The sequence below is a fragment of the Ranitomeya imitator genome, chromosome 1 (genome assembly GCF_032444005.1).
Source record: "Ranitomeya imitator isolate aRanImi1 chromosome 1, aRanImi1.pri, whole genome shotgun sequence".
In the NCBI taxonomy this organism is placed as follows: domain Eukaryota; kingdom Metazoa; phylum Chordata; class Amphibia; order Anura; family Dendrobatidae; genus Ranitomeya; species Ranitomeya imitator.
In genome coordinates this window covers 1,089,937,480-1,089,954,789 of record NC_091282.1, presented here as the reverse complement: position 1 = coordinate 1,089,954,789, position 17,310 = coordinate 1,089,937,480, and positions in this window count along the sequence as shown.

The following is a 17,310-nucleotide window of genomic DNA, read 5'->3' as shown; positions in this document are numbered from 1 at the left end:
GGCAGGAACCCCATTCTCTTAAAGCAGTGCAGCGCTTTATGGGATTCATCAATTATTATCGCCAGTTCATCCCGCACTTCTCAACTTTGGTAGCTCCCTTGGTTGCCCTCACCAAGAAGGGGGCGAATCCCAAATTGTGGTCTGAGGAGGTCTCCAAGGCCTTTATCTCTATAAAGTCACACTTCGCTAGCGCTCCCATTCTACATCGCCCCGATGTTGATAAGCCATTTATCATGGAGGTGGATGCCTCATCTGTTGGTGCTGGAGCAGTCCTCTTCCAAAAGGATGCTCAAGGTCGGAAGCATCCTTGCTTCTTTTTCTCCAAGACCTTTGCACCAGCAGAGAGGAATTATTCCATCGGGGACAGGGAGTTGCTAGCCATGAAGTTGGCTTTCTCGGAGTGGAGACATCTCTTGGAGGGAGCACGTTTTCCCTTCCAAGTCTTCACAGACCATAAAAATTTGGTGTACCTGCAGACAGCTCAGCGGTTGAATTCTCACCAGGCCAGATGGTCCTTGTTCTTCTCCCAGTTTCATTTCACCCTCCATTTCCTTTCTGGGGAGAAGAACATTCGGGCCGACACTCTCTCTCGCTACGTTGTGTCATCTGCGGAGGAGGAGGAGGAGCCTCGGCTTATTGACCCCACCGAGAGCTTGAGAACTGTGGCTCCGGTTTCGCTGGAGTCTGTGCCCCCGGGCAAGACTTTTGTTCCATCCAGTTTGCGACCGGAGGTTCTTTCTTGGGCACACTCGTCCAGGGTGGGTGGACATTTTGGTACTAAAAGGACATCTGAGTTACTGGCGAGGACATACTGGTGGCCGCATATGGCCCGTGATGTCGCGGAGTATGTTCGGGCGTGTGTCTCTTGCGCCAGGAACAAGACTCCTCGGCAACGGCCAGCTGGTTTGCTTTATCCTCTGCCCATGGCGGACAGGCCCTGGGAGATGGTTGGGATGGACTTTGTGGTGGGCTTGCCCAAGTCTCATAACTGCACCATTATCTGGGTGATCACCGACCATTTTTCCAAAATGGTGCATTTGGTGCCTCTTCCACGGCTACCATCTGCACGGGCGTTGGCTGTCTTGTTTATCAAGCATATCTTTCGCCTACACGGTATGCCAGACAAAATTGTTAGTGACCGGGGTCCTCAGTTTGCGTCTCGATTCTGGAGAGAGCTTTGTCGTCTACTCAATATTGAGTTAAATCTCTCTTCGGCATATCATCCAGAGACGAATGGGTTGGTTGAAAGGGCCAACCAGAACTTGGTCACAAATCTGCGACATTTTGTTTCTGCCAGGCAGGATGACTGGGCATCCTTGCTACCGTGGGCAGAGTTTGCACTTAACAATGCCGTAGCCGACTCCACAGGTCAGACTCCATTCCTCTTAAATTACGGCCAGCATCCGCGTGTTCCTGTGCCCATGCCTGTGTCTTCCGCTGACTCCAGGGAGGCAGACTGGGCTGTGGAGGCACGGGACATTTGGGACCGCACTTAGGATGCCATTCAGGCCTCCAAGGAGAGAATGAGGTCCTCCGCCGATGTTCATCGGCGCCCCGCTCCGACCTTTGCCCCTGGTGACTTGGTGTGGCTCTCCGCCCGTAACATCAGGCTGCGAGTTGAGTCCACTAAGTTTGCTCCTCGCTACTTGGGTCCCTTCAAGGTTCTCGAACAGGTTAAACCCGTGGTCTACCGTCTGGCTCTTCCTCCACGCTTGGGTATCAACGACACCTTTCACGTGTCCCTCTTGAATCCCGTATGCATGTCCCGGTTTTCCGAGTCATCTGCCGGGACATCGGGTTAGTCTACGGACGATTATGAGGTGAACGCTATTTTGGGGTGCAAGGTGGTACGCGGCAAAAAGTTCTATTTGGTGGATTGGAAGGGTTATGGCCCAGAGGACAGGTCATGGGAACCTGCTGAAAACATTCGGGCCCCACAGCTCATTGCTGCCTTCGAGCGTAGCGAGGCCCAAGGAGGGGGGGGCCCTAGGAGGGGGGGTAATGTTAGGTCTCGAGTTCCCACTTCTGCACAGGAGGAATCTCGGGCCGTCTCTGCTGCGGTCTCCCATTCCTATCCAGCCGCAGTGGAGTCTGCTCAGCAGGGACGTCGGTCCCAGCGTCTTGCTCGGTCTCGCTCTGTACAGAGAGTTACTGCTGCTTCTTCAGCTCCTGCCATTAAAGTCAGTGCTGGTCAGCAGCGAGCGGACTTCTCTGGGACTAAGTCCTTATTTGCGCACACTGAGCATGCCCAGGGCAAGATCTCCCGTTGGAGATCGAGGGTCATGTGCTCAGGCTCTGCAGCGCATTCCATTGGTCCTCTTGGCAGGTCTTGGAAGGGCAAAGTTTCTGTGGCCACTTCCTGTCCTGCAACTATATAAACTGCGCATGACCGCACGGCCATGCGCTAGTGTACAATTATTATGTGTGTGTGTAGATAGATGTATGTCGATGGATGAAAGCTCCTAAGTATCCCTCCCTAGAGTTGTTGATTGCTTGCGGATGATGGTAGCTCTCTAGCGCCCGACTATCCATCTGTATGTTACACACATCACAGCGTCCTTTAGCTGTGCCTGCCAGTACGGCGCCGTGCGCTTGCCTTGCGCTTTCCATGCCCAAGCCTGGGTGGTTAGTGGCGTCCGTCAGTGCGGCATCGCACGCACTCTTGTGCTCATACATTACTATAAGGTTCTTTTCACACCCAGTTGCGGTGTTGTGCCAGCAAGGATCTAATCGGACTTCAATCCCTTTTGGGGTTAAGTTCGCTGACTACTTGCTCGCGCTCTATGTGCGGTACCGCGGTCCTGTGACTTAACAGGATCGCTTTCTTCACGTTGGGTGAGGTTTAACCCATGTGTTTATACTTTTAGGTACCGCCATATAGTCTGTCATTTACTAGCAGTGGGTTTCGCCTGCACGGTGGACCCCGGACTGCGAACGCATCTATATCATCTTTCTTGGTGCGTTCCGCCAGTCCTAACAGTATCTTCCTATGTTATGTGCTTTGCACCAGTGTGGTCATGTGTTTGTATGTGTTCAGGGACCCGGCTGAAATAAGCTCCTAGAATGCTGGCACCTCCGGCGAGGAGATTGTGTTTGTGTGTATTCAGGGACCTGGCTGAAATAAGCCCCTAGAATGCTGGCATCTCCGGCGAGGAGTTTTGTGTGCATGCATGACCACTGACTGCTCTCGTTTGGGTAGTTAGCCTGTGCCTCTGTGAAAGTCTAACAGGGCACAGAGCTTTGCTTTCTTGGCTGCTCTGTGAAGCTAACAGAGTTGGTTCTTACCGCCATAGAGTGCCACCATTTACTTAGCAGCAGGTTCTTTCCTGCACGGTGGATCCCGGGTTGCGAATGCACCAATCCCATCTAATAAATATATTCGGTGCGTTCCACCAACCCTAACACTAAGTCTGTCTGCACCAATCCTTACAATTGTCCTCCACTGAACAAAGCAATGCCACCTGTGTACTCCTGTTACCAATTTTGAACATTTAGCCTACTTTTTTATTTTGGGCCTACTAAGTCTGTCTGCGCCACTCCTTACAGTTGTCCTCCACTGAACAAAGCTATGCCGCCTGTGTACTCCTGTTACCAATTTTGAACTGCATTTAGCCTACTTTATCATTTGGGCCTACTACCTGTGCCTAGCTGTCAGCCACTCATTAAGGTTGTCCTCCTCCACTGAACAAAGCAATGCCTCCTGTGTACTCCTGTTACCAATTTTGAACTGCATTTAGCCTACCTTTTTATTTTATGCCTACTAAGTCTGTCTGCGCCACTCATTACAGGTGTCCTCCTCCACTGAACAAAGCAATGCCGCCTGTTACCAATTTTGAACTGCATTTAGCCTACTTTTTTTATTTTGGGCCTACTAAGTCTCTCTGCGCCACTCAATACAGTTGTCCTCCACTGAACAAAGCAATGCCGCCTGTGTACTCCTGTTACCAATTTTGAACTGCATTTAGCCTACTTTTTAATTTTAGGCCTACTAAGTCTGTCTGCGCCATTCATTACAGTTGTCCTCCCGACTGAACAAAGCACAATGCCGCTTGTGTTCTCCTGTTACCAATTTTGAACTGCATTTAGCCTACTTTTTTTTATTTTAGGCCTACTAAGTCTGTCTGTGCCACTCATTATAGTTGTCCTCCCCACTGAACAAAGCACAATGCCGCATGTGTTCTCCTGTTACCAATTTTGAACTGCATTTAGCCTACTTTTTCTTTTAGGCCTACTAAGTCTGTCTGCGCCACTCATTACAGTTCTCCTCCACTGAACAAAGCAATGCCGCCTGTGTACTCCTGTTCTCAATTTTGAACTGCATTTTGCCTACTTTTTTATTTTGGGCCTACTAAGTCCCTCTGCGCCACTCAATACAGTTGTCCTAGACTGAACAAAGCTATGCAGTAGATAAAAAACTTGGCACTCAACTTAGTGGGTAGTGATAATAAACAAAAATATTTTTTATTACTTGAATTGCAGCCCAGCATAAACGTTTCGGTTTTTACATTTAAACCTTCTTCAGTAAACCGACTGCTGGCGTAATGGTGAATTTGGGGCACTGATGTATGTAGAGAGGGTCCTATGATGTAGTAATTTGTTGGACCTCAATAGTATAGGCAAGTATCCAGTTAAATGAGATACGTATGTATATATTCGTCCAGAATAGGCTGGTAGAGTAACTAGCTAGTACGACTAACTGGTGCTGGAATAATGCCAAAACTCAAGATAAAGAGTGGTATCCAGATAGATAGCTTGGAATAATGTATTCTGGCCGAAATGGAAATATATTGCACCGGAGGAACGGATAATAATCCGTATAGTGGGCTGGAGGTGTGCATCAACGCGGTGTCCGCCGCTAGTTGATTCAACTAGCGGCGGACACCGCGTTGATGCACACCTCCAGCCCACTATACACCGGAGTATACCTGCCTTACACCTCCACTATGGATTTGTCTCCATTAAATTCTGTGCATTAGATTATTATCCGTTCCTCCGGTGCAATATATTTCCACTTCGGCCAGAATACATTATTCCAAGCTATCTATCTGGATACCACTCTTTATCTTGAGTTTTGGCATTATTCCAGCACCAGTTAGTCGTACTAGCTAGTTACTCTACCAGCCTATTCTGGATGAATATATACATACGTATCTCATTTAACTGGATACTTGCCTATACTATTGAGGTCCAACAAATTACTACATCATAGGACCCTCTCTACATACATCAGTGCCCCACATTCACCATTACGCCAGCAGTCGGTTTACTGAAGAAGGTTTAAATGTAAAAACCGAAACGTTTATGCTGGGCTGCAATTCAAGTAATAAAAAATATTTTTGTTTATTATCACTACCCACTAAGTTGAGTGCCAAGTTTTTTATCTACTATATATACTGGTGTGGGAAACCTCTCTTGAGCACTGACACAGTTGTGCCACGATATACTTCACTACTGAACAAAGCTATGCAGCCTGTGTACTCCTGTTACCAATTTTGAACTGCATTTAGCCTACTTTATCATTTGGGCCTACTACCTGTGCTTAGCTGTCAGCCACTCATTAAGGTTGCCCTCCTCCACTGAACAAAGCAATGCCGCCTGTGTACTCCTGTTACCAATTTTGAACTGCATTTAGCCTACTTTTTTATTTTTGCCTACTAAGGGTGGTTTCACACTTGCGTTTTTGTCTGCAGCGTTTTCTTTAAAAAAAACGCATGCGTTTTTTTTCCCTATATTACATTGAAAACGCATGCGTTTTTGTTTGTACGCGTTTGGTCGCGTTTTGAAACGCATGCGGTTTTTTACTGCATGCGTTCATTTTCAGAAATGCAACTTATAGTATTTTTGAGAGGCGTTTTTTGGACCAAAAAAACCGCATGCGTTATCATGCGTTTTTTTTGGGTCAAAAAATACATTGGAGTCAATGGGGACGCACGCGTTTTTTGTGCATGCGTTTTTTGCGTTAAAAACGCATGCGTTTTTCTATTAAAAAACCAGAAAACACACTGATATGCCACCCCCCAACATAAAGGTGATAAAGGGATCCTAACCCTAACCCTAACCCTACCCCTAACCCTAACCCTACCCCTAACCCTAACCTTACCCCTAACCCTAAACCCTAAGGGATCCTAACCCTAACCCTACCCCTAACCCTACCCCTAACCCTAAGGGATCCTAACCCTAACCCTACCCCTAACCCTAACCCTAACCCTACCCCTAACCCTAAGGGATCCTAACCCTAACCCTACCCCTAACCCTAACCCTACCCCTAACCCTTACCCTAATCCCTTTAGGGTTAGGGTTAGGGGTAGGGTTAGGGGTAGGGTTAGGGTTAGGATCCCTTAGGGTTAGAGGTAGGGATAGGGTTAGGGGTAGGGTTAGGGTTAGGATCCCTTAGGGTTAGGGTTAGCGGTAGGGTTAGGGTTAGGATCCCGTTAGGGTTAGGGTTATGATTCCTACCCCTAACCCTACCCCTAACCCTAACCCTAACTATTTCTGTTTATAGTGGGTTTTTTACTTTATTTTGATGATTGGCAGCTGTCACACATTTCTCAGCATGCGTTTAAAAAACGCAAAGGCATGAAAAAACGCATGTAAACGCGTCAAAACGCCGCATTTTTTTCACCACATGCAAAAACGCATGCGTCAAAAAAACGCAGCGTTTGCACGCGTTTACATGCGTTTTTTCACCATGCATTTTTTTGCATTTTTTACCGCAAAAACGCACCCAAAAAAACGCAAATGTGAAACCAGCCTAAGTCTGTCTGCGCCACTCATTACAGGTGTCCTCCTCCACTGAACAAAGCAATGCCACCTGTGTACTCCTGTTACCAATTTTGAACTGCATTTAGCCTACTTTTTTATTTTGGGCCTACTAAGTCTCTATGCGCCACCCAATACAGTTGTCCTCCACTGAACAAAGCAATGCCGCCTGTGTACTCCTGTTACCAATTTTGAACTGCATTTAGCCTACTTTTTAATTTTAGGCCTACTAAGTCTGTCTGCGCCATTCATTACAGTTGTCCTCCCCACTGAACAAAGAACAATGCCGCACGTGTTCTCCTGTTACCAATTTTGAACTGCATTTAGCCTACTTTTTTATTTTAGGCCTACTAAGTCTGTCTGCGCCACTCATTACAGTTGTCCTCCTCCACTGAACAAAGCAATGCCGCCTGTGTACTCCTGTTCACAATTTTGAACTGCATTTAGCCTACTTTTTTATTTTGGGCCTACTAAGTCTGTCTGCGCCACTCAATACAGTTGTCCTCCACTGAGCAAAGCAATGCCACCTGCTTAGTCCTGTTAACAATTTTGAACTGCATTTAGCCTACTTTATTATTTGGGCCTATATCTGTGTTTCCTCCTCATCCTGCCCATTGCCCAGCCACTGCTTGATGAGTCTGCTGGTACATTGACCCAGACCACTACATTCCCCTTGCACTCTACACAGCCAGAATCTGACCCTGCTGAAAGTCAGGTTCCCCTTCCCGCATAATATACCACCTTATAGAAATAGCAAAGGCGTGCACTCTGGTCAATATAGATAGGTGCAGGCTGAACCAAGGTAACTTCACAAATAAATAAAAAACAGCCGCACTCAAGTTTTTGGTTTTTTCATATGCAGAAAAGTAATTTATTATGTTCACCACAGTGGTATTGCGAAGCTGGGGTCACCACAATCATATAAAGGTACTGAGGTAACGTTTCGGCCCTGTTGTGGGCCTTTGTCAAACCTCACTTGTTGTAGAAAGAGAAAAGTGGAAGGTACCCCGAAATTGCGGGACAGATAGTAACATGAGGCAGGCTGGGATTTTTCCCCTTCCCTGACTTACTTTTTCTCTGCATTTACGCCAAACGTTTTCCCTGGAGCCTGCCTCATGTTACTATAGCCAGTTTCCTACTCCACACTGATGAGGGGCAAATACCCCGAAACAGCTGTCTGTGGATGGATACCATGTTTTGGCATAGGTGGTTTTCCTTTTTGGATGCTGCCCTTCCCGTGGCTGTTCCTTCCCAGTGAAAGACCTGCCTATTTATTGCTTGCCTTGAGAAAAACGTGATGGTGTCTCCGCGGCTTTTCTACATGCACTACCATCAAGACTAGACCTAGGCACGCCACAGTCTATTACTTGTGCTTTTAGTATTTCTTTAATTCCCTTTGGATCAAGCTCACATTCTAAACTGAATGTAAGATTTTCCAAGTAAATACTGAAATAGTTTCAATCTCTTTTATAATGATTTAATAAAATATATTAGTAAAAATCCACGCACGTAATATTACATTACTACTTATGACATAAAAAAAATGTTTCTTCTTCTTGGTTAACCTTCAAATATAAAACAAGTTGGAGACCAACAGAACTGTCTAAGAACTGTATGATGTGTACTTTCTTGTGTTCTAGAATGACTAGCGTAAGGATGCTAATACATGTAATCCCAGAAGGAAGATTTATTTCACTTAATGGGTTCCCTGTGGCCTTATTGGTGAAACTTGCAGCTGTTTATAATGAAACCTAGAAGGGCTTTGCTAAGGCATTTTGTTTTGTTTCCTTGGTGGTCAGAAGACAATCTGCATACTATAAGTATAATTAGAGGTAATTCACATAGACATGTAAATTACACACAGGAATGAGACTTTCATTCTTGTTGTTGTGCTCAAGTTTGGCTTGCTTGGCTAAGATTGAGCTAAAAAAAGAAGTGATGTTGAAGAAGATATATTTTGATCGTCGATCTGAACTCATCAGATGGAGCACAGATTTCGTTCTAAGTTCATTAAAAGCAAAGTTGCATAATAATTGATAGTAGATGTTGGAAAAAAAAGTCAGGACAGTACAATTTTTGGAGGTAATGTGAGTAGACTGTAAAGTGCACAACACAAAGTGGCCAAGTGGATACTATTCTGACCTCATATCGCTGGAATTTTCAATGTGATTTAATATGCAACTTTACATGCGCCATGTGAGTTTTCCTTCCACTTGTTTGGTTTTATGCCAGCCAGTAAGATGAATCATACTTCCAATAAGATTGGAAAGAGGCATATGTGTATCATTTTAACCGTATCATATTTGCATATTTTTCTATGGCCTTGTGCCAGCAAGGGGCCTATTCAAAATGGAGGCAAGAAAATAAATTACTGTCAATGTCTTTAAAATGACCTTGGGAATTTCACTATGTTTATGTAACATATGAAGCAGTTTGACTTTTGAAAATTCACAATGACATGACAAGCCAGATGTCACATAATTTTCTTTTTCATAATGTATACATTTTAGGTTGTTACCAAGGTCAGTGACAAAAGCTGGCATGTTTGTTGGTCATGCAGATAGTGTTGATCTTCCAACTTTAATATATACCTCCTTTGGCCAAAAATATATCAATGTCCCAATAAAATTAGGTCTGCAAATAAATTGCAACATTATCTAATTGGGTTATTTTTAATTTTTACTTTGTGTGGGTAGAACTTCAAACAGGCTTGGACATGTGCTGGCGTGAGCAGGGAGACCTTGTGTGCCCTGAAGGATTTTAATGACCGGAGCTTTTTTGGTTTTGCGTTTTCGTTTTTCACTCCCCTCCTTCCCAGAGCCATAACGTTTTTATTTTTCCATCAGTATGGCCATGTAAGGGCTTATTTTTTGCTGGACAAGTTGTATTTTTGAACGACACCATTGTTTTTTTTTTTAGCATGTCATATACTAGAAAACAGGAAAAAAATTCCAAGTGATGTGAAATTGCAAAAAAGTGCTGTCGCAAACTTGTTTTTTACTTGGCTTTTTGGCTAGGTTCACTAAATGCTTAAACTGACCTGCCATTATGATTCTCCATTACGAGTTCATAGACACCAAACATTTCTAGGTTATTTTTTATCTAAGTGGTGAAAAAAATTCCAAACCCTGCTGAAAAAATTGCACAATTCTCCTTTACCTGTAGCGTCACCATTTTTTGTGATCAAGGGTTGAGTGAGGGCTTATTTTTTGCTTGCCGAGCTGCCGTTTTTAATCATACTATTTTGGTGCAGATATGTTCTTTTGATAGCACGTTATTGCATTTTAATGCAATGTCACGGCGACCAAAAAAACATAATTCTGCCGATTTGACTTTTTTTTCACAAATATGTGTAGGTTTGATTTTTTTAAATTTGTTTTATTTAGAATGTGGCGAAAGGGGGGTGATTTAAGCTTTTATTTATTTATTTTTTCATATTTTTAAAAACATTTTTTTTAAATTTAGGGCATGCTTCAATAGCCTCCATGGGAGGCTAGAAGCTGCCACAATTCGATCGCCTCTGCTACATAGAGGAGATGCTCCGATCACCTCTATGTAGTAAAATTGCAGCATTGCTACGAGTGCCGATCACAGGGTGGTGCTCATAGCAATCCGGCATCAACAACCATAGAGGTCTGCAGGAGACCTTTGGTTGTTATGCTGATGCACAGATGACCCCTGATCATGTGACAGGGGTCACCGGTGAGCGCATTTCCAGCCGGATGTCCCGAAGCGCTTGTTAAATGCTGTTGTCAGAGTTTGACAGTGGCATTAAACTATTTAATAGGCGCAGGCGGATCCACCCGTGCCTATTGCTTGCACATGTCAGCTGTTCAAAATAGCTGACATGTCTAGAAAAATATTTAGAATTGAGAGTCCTCAGTGGTTGATGCCTTTTAATGGCTAATTGAAAAGATGGTAACAAATTGCAAGCTTTCGAGACTACTCAGGTCTCTTCATCAGGAATAGACTAAAAGAAATTCTGGAGAATCACATATTTATGCACACTACATCGCAGAAAAAAAAACATGGATAAGACAGATGACATGAAGCAGAATTACCTTGAGTGATAAACAGTTATGTCCATAAATATTGGACCAGTTCTTAGATAAGGAATGTTTTATTGTCCTCTGAGTAATTTCATGTCCATAATGTTATGATTGGGGAGACAAAAATGTATTGCCACAGGTAGATCCATTCTTTTTTCTCTTTGTGTGGCGGTGAGAATTCATTCTTGTTCTAAGCTTTTGCCCTGTCTCCCCCACATACAGACCCCCAGTTGGATATTTAGTACAAATAATTAGGTACACCACATTAGAAGTGACGCAGCTGAAAGTACCTGGTATCTTGTAGCCTGATGTGAATTGGGGATCTTTAACTTGTCCGTGGTCATTATAAATGGACAGGTTTTACATTTCTTCTGATTGCAAGGAAAGGTACTTGCAGCTGTTGGAGAGGACATGGAGCTTTTGACAATCATGCATCTTAGATTTGGGGGTTTGTTATGAAAGGTAATTTAGTACCACAATGGACATAGAGGTCAGCGCACATACAGTGACCTGGCAATAACCCAAAAAACAAGAACGAGCTCTGAGACGTGGGAACTCTGTTGACCGCAATCCCTAATCCTCTCCAACCACACTAAAGGCAGCCGTGGATTGCGCCTAACGCTCCCTATGCAACTCGGCATGGCCTGAGAAACTAGCTAGCCTGAAGATAGAAAATAAGCCTACCTTGCCTCAGAGAAATACCCCAAAGGAAAAGGCAGCCCCCACATATAATGACTGTGAGTTAAGACGAAAAAACAAACGTAGAGATGAAATAGATTTAGCAAAGTGAGGCCCAACTTTCTGAACAGAGCGAGGATATGAAAGGTAACTTTGCGGTCAACACAAAACCCTACAAAAACCACGCAAAGGGGGCAAAAAGACCCTCCGTACCGAACTAACGACACGGAGGTACACCCTCTGCGTCCCAGAGCTTCCAGCAAGCAGGAAAAAACAAATAGACAAGCTGGACAGAAAAAACAGCAATCAAAATAGCAAAAGTGGAACTTAGCTATGCAGAGCAGCAGGCCACAGGAAAGATCCAGGAGGAAACAGGTCCAATACTGGAACATTGACTGGAGGCCAGGATCAAAGCACTAGGTGGAGTTAAATAGAGCAGCACCTAACGACTTCACCACATCAACTGAGGAAGGAAACTCAGAAGCCGCAGTACCACTTTCCTCCACCAACGGAAGCTCACAGAGAGAATCAGCCGAAGTGCCACTTGTGACCACAGGAGGGAGCTCTGCCACAGAATTCACAACAGGGGTTGCCTAAAACACAGTAGTGGGGGGTCTGGAAAAATGGATTGTAAGCTAGCATCTTTTTGTAGTAAAGGTTGTAATTTCTGTGCAGCTCCCCTTAGCACCTCCAGATTTGGATTGTAGGTATCTACTAGAGGTAATCAAACGAAGTCCAGCTCACCATTGTCGACATCCTTGGAATCCAGCTCAACGAGATAGTGAAAAAAAACTTTTCTTTATTGACTTGGAAAATGTGTTCAGTGGAGGATAAAAACATCAGCAATTACAGAGAATAAAATGCGATATCAATGCGTTTCTGGTGACCAAGCACCCTTAGTCATGATATCATGGGGAGGAAGGAATGACCTGGGGAGGAAGTTAGGCGGTTGCTGGCTGAGCTATGCTCAGGTAGTTGGTCCCTGACAGGGGTGGGAGCCCATCAGAGGCCTAGACAGAAGGTCACGGAGCTGTGCCTGCCCCACGTACAGCAGTTCCTAAGAAAGGACATGAACAGACAACTGTATTGTAGAGAGTGAGAAGAAGTCATAGCAAAAGGAGTGGATACCAGAAGGAGTTCTGCCATGCACAGGCTGCCTCCTTCTGAGGTGCAGGATCCCGGTAGCTGGAACACCAAGGGAGCAACAGTCCTTAATGCCTTGCTCCAGAGACCATCAGGACAGCTAATTTCAAGTTACGGATCTGCCCCACACCCAAGAGGCAAGGTGGCACCCACGACAGGCCGGGGCATGTAAAAAGCCTCACGCCACCGGTCATACGGGTTGTCCTATCCATCTGGGGGACAGAGAGAGAGACATAACATGTATAACATCTACAACATCTGTGAGGACCTTATGAGAGGCTTAGAAGTAAGGTACTACAGCACCAAGGCGCTAGAGGAAGGTTACTGATTTCCGCCTGGATAAGGGGACTCTGGATTTACCTCCAAACCGGCCGGAATCTGCCAGCCCTGTGATCTGTGCTCTGAGCCTTCAGTAAAAAGGTAAAGTGACTGCAACCTTGTGTCCTCATTCTTCACTGCGCCATTTACCATTCACCATCTACACACTGGGAAGCCCTGGGGACACACTTCACCTGTGGAAGGTATACCATCTAGCTGCCATAACATCACCCCAGTGGACCCCTAAGCAGAGTAGGTTACCCTGACCGAATACCACAGGTGGCATCATGAACATATCCCTTTAAAGACTTTCCATTTAACATGGACATTCCACAGGCCATGGACCAGGTCAGCCACCGTGACATCCCCCTGAGAACCGAAGGACCCAGTACCGAGTACCCCACGGCCCCATGGGGGCGATCCAAAAAGATTTGCATACTGTTGAGCTATTTTACTTCCCATTGCTGTGCCAGTCTCCTGTAGATAGATCTTGTTGTCAAATTCAAAGTAATTGTGGGGGAGGAGGAATTTTATAAGTTTCACCACATAATCCGCATCAGTCCCTGTTTTTCCAGGAAGAATTTGCAGGCATTTAATCCATCCTGGTGTGGGATATTGGAGTACAAAATTCCACATCCATGGTGGCAAGGATGGCTCCTTCTGGTAGAGGACCTATTGCTGATAGTTTATTCAATAGGTCAGTTGTGTCCTGAATGAAGCTGGGTGTATCCTTTACCAGGGGTTTAAGAATACCCTCTACCCATCCAGATACCTGCTCAGTAAGGTTTCCCACACATAAAATAATTTGTCTTCCTGGATTTCCAGATTTGTGGATTTTGGGAAGCATGTAGAATATCCCTGTTCTTGGACTTTCTGGTATCAGGTCATCGGCTCTTGTGGATTATTCCTATCTGACATGTCTAGGCTTTGATGCAGGCTCATTTCCAGAGCCCGCATCAAAGCGGGGGTTCTGCCATCGGACGTACTATTTCATCCGATGGCAGAAAGGGGTTAATCCATGATGGTGTAGTGTGTTACTAAGGGTAATATATGAGACTGTGGTCCCAGCTCTCTTCAGGTCATTGACCAGGTCCTCCCGTGTAGTTCTGGGCTGATTCCTGACTTTTCTCAGAATCATTCTTACCCCATAAAGTGAGATCTTTCATGGAGACCCAGACCAAGGAAGATTGACAGCAATCTTGTGTTTCTTCCATTTTCTAATTGTACCAACAGTTGTTGCCTTCTCAGCAAGCTGCTTGCCTATTGTCCTGTAGCCCATCCCAGCCTTGTGCAGGTCTACAATTTTGTGCAGGCGTTTTTATACAGATAATGGGTTCAAACATGTACCGTTTGTACAGGTGAATTCAGAGCAGGAGGGCTTCTTAAAGAAAAACTAACAGGTCTGTGAGAGCCAGAATTCTTGCCACTTGGTAGATGATCAAATATGTATTTCATGTAATAAAATGCAATTTAATTATATAAAAATCATGCAACGGGATTTTCAGAATTTTTTTAACTGTATCTCACAGTTGAAATGTACTTACGATAAAAATTGCAGACCTCTCCATTCTTTGTAGGTGGGAAAATTAGCAAAATTGGCATTGTATCAAATACTTATTTTCTCCACTGTTTATACACTGTATATACATGTGCATATGTAAATATATGTATATATTAATGTATACCCCCTTAAAAAGTAACATTTTAAAGCAAGATATATACAGTATATATAATATGTCAGATTGCTGTCCTGATTGTAAAATAGATCATGCATCTTTTTATATGCTAGTATTAACTATTAGGTAGCTGAAAACAATGTCTTGTAGTATTCCACATTTCTCCTGAAATATTCTCCTTGAATACTTACACAATTTATTATTATTGAATATGGTCTTATAATCTAAATTAGTAATTAATCTGAGTGGTCCCATTTTGCAGTCATGTTGTAAATAACTTAAAGGTAACCTGTCATGTCCCAAAATATATTAACTTACAGTTATGGGTTAGTCTGCAGGTTAATAGCTTGCTGAAGTTGTGCTGCTGCCAAACTGGAAGCCAGATGTCACGGGATACAGCGAGAGAGAGGAGCCAAAAGACTGGAGCATCTGATTTCTTTTTGGCAGTACAGGGCTCAATCTGCCTTATTGAGAGCTCTGGGAGCTAGGCCTCTTAGCTGAGCATGGTTAGCCGCTCCTATCCCCTATATAATCTTGGTCCTGACTGACACATATCGTCAGAGCTAGCTTATGCTGCATGGCTGAGAAGATAGTAGTTGGTGGTTATTAGAGTAGGCGTTTGGTGGATTTATCTGTGACTGTCATTGTGGATGGAATCTTAGAATTTCAGATAGCAAAAATCTTGAATTCTCACTTAGTTTGTCGGTCGCTTCAGTATCTGGTACATTGGAAGTGATACGGTCCTGAAGAGAGGATGTGGGTACCAGCATCTTACATCCATGTGGCAAGACTGATCTGGTCTGTTCACATAGCACACCCTGATAAACCCGGTTCTGAGTTTCCAGAGGTCCCCCGTAGAAGGGGTGTACTTTCACTGGGTTACCACGACCGAGAAGACCCAGAAGACTGCAGCGTCTTATTGCTCCAACTCCTGTACTGAATAGAAGCACTTCACCTTCTTTTTAAAAGGGGTAAATTTCTTTTGGCAGTCCAGTGGTTAGTCGGCCATGTTGAGAGACCCGGATCTAAGGCTCTCAGATGAGCATGGTTATCCACTCCTATTCCCTATATAATTTGGGTCCTGACTGACACACATCGTCAGAGCTAGCTTATGCTGCATGGCTGGGAGAATAGTAGTTGGTGGTTATTGGAGAAAGTGTTTGGTGGATTTACCTGTGACTGTTTCTTGGATTTGTGAGTGTGATAAATCCCTTTTCTCCTCCTAGTTTGTTTTTTCCCCATCCTCCAGTCCCCCGTGCATTTCTCTGTTTTATGTCAGTGTTTATTTATGCCTGGTATTTTCGGTTTTCCCTGTTCATGTTACCTTATTCATCTGGTTGGTGTATTACTACTCCCTCTTCACTGGATAGGGGAAGTGTTATGACCTGGTGGTCAGGACAATAATGGACCTGGTGGTTAAGAGCACACGGAATGACCTGATAGTTACTGATAATATAGGACGAGCTCTGGGACGTGGGAACTCTGCTGACCGCAATCCCTAATCCTATCACACACACTAGAAATAGCCGTGGATTGCTCCTAACGCTCCCTATGCAACTCGGCACAGCCTAAGGAACTAGCTAGCCCTGAAGATAGAAAAATAAAGCCTACCTTGCCTCAGAGAAATTCCCCAAAGGAAAAGGCAGCCCCCCACATATAATGACTGTGAGTAAAGATGAAAATACAAACGCAGAGATGAAATGGATTTAGCAAAGTGAGGCCCGACTTACTGAACAGACTGAGGATAGGAAAGGTAGCTTTGCGGTCAGCACAAAAACCTACAAAAAGACCACGCAGAGGGCGCAAAAAGACCCTCCGCACCGACTCACGGTGCGGAGGCGCTCCCTCTGCGTCCCAGAGCTTCCAGCAAGCAAGACAACAATCAAAATAGCAAGCTGGACAGAAAAATAGCAAACCAGAGAAAAACAAGCAGGCACTTAGCTTCTGCTGGGAAGACAGGTCACAAGAACGATTCAGGAGTGAACTAGACCAATACTGGAACATTGACAGGTGGCATGGAGCAAAGATCTAGGTGGAGTTAAATAGAGCAGCCAGCTAACGAATTAACCTTGTCACCTGTGGAAGGAACCTCAGAAGCCGCAGCCCCACTCACAACCACCAGAGGAAGCCCATGGACAGAACCAGCCGAAGTACCATTCATGACCACAGGAGGGAGCTTGACAACAGAATTCACAACAGTACCCCCCCTTGAGGAGGGGTCACCGAACCCTCACCAGAGCCCCCAGGCCGACCAGGACGAGCCAAATGAAAGGCAAGAACCAGATCGGCAGCATGAACATCGGAGGCAAAGACCCAGGAATTATCTTCCTGACCATAACCCTTCCATTTGACCAGGTACTGGAGTTTCCGTATCGAAATACGAGAATCCAAAATCTTCTCCACCACATAGTCCAACTCCCCCTCAACCAACACCGGGGCAGGAGGATCAACGGATGGAACCACAGGCGCCACGTATCTCCGCAATAATGACCTATGGAATACATTATGGATGGCAAAAGAAGCTGGAAGGGTCAGACGAAACGACACAGGATTGAGAACCTCAGAAATCTTATACGGACCAATGAAACGAGGCTTAAACTTAGGAGAGGAAACCTTCATAGGAACATAACGAGATGACAACCAAACCAAATCCCCAACACGAAGTCGGGGACCCACACAGCGCCGGC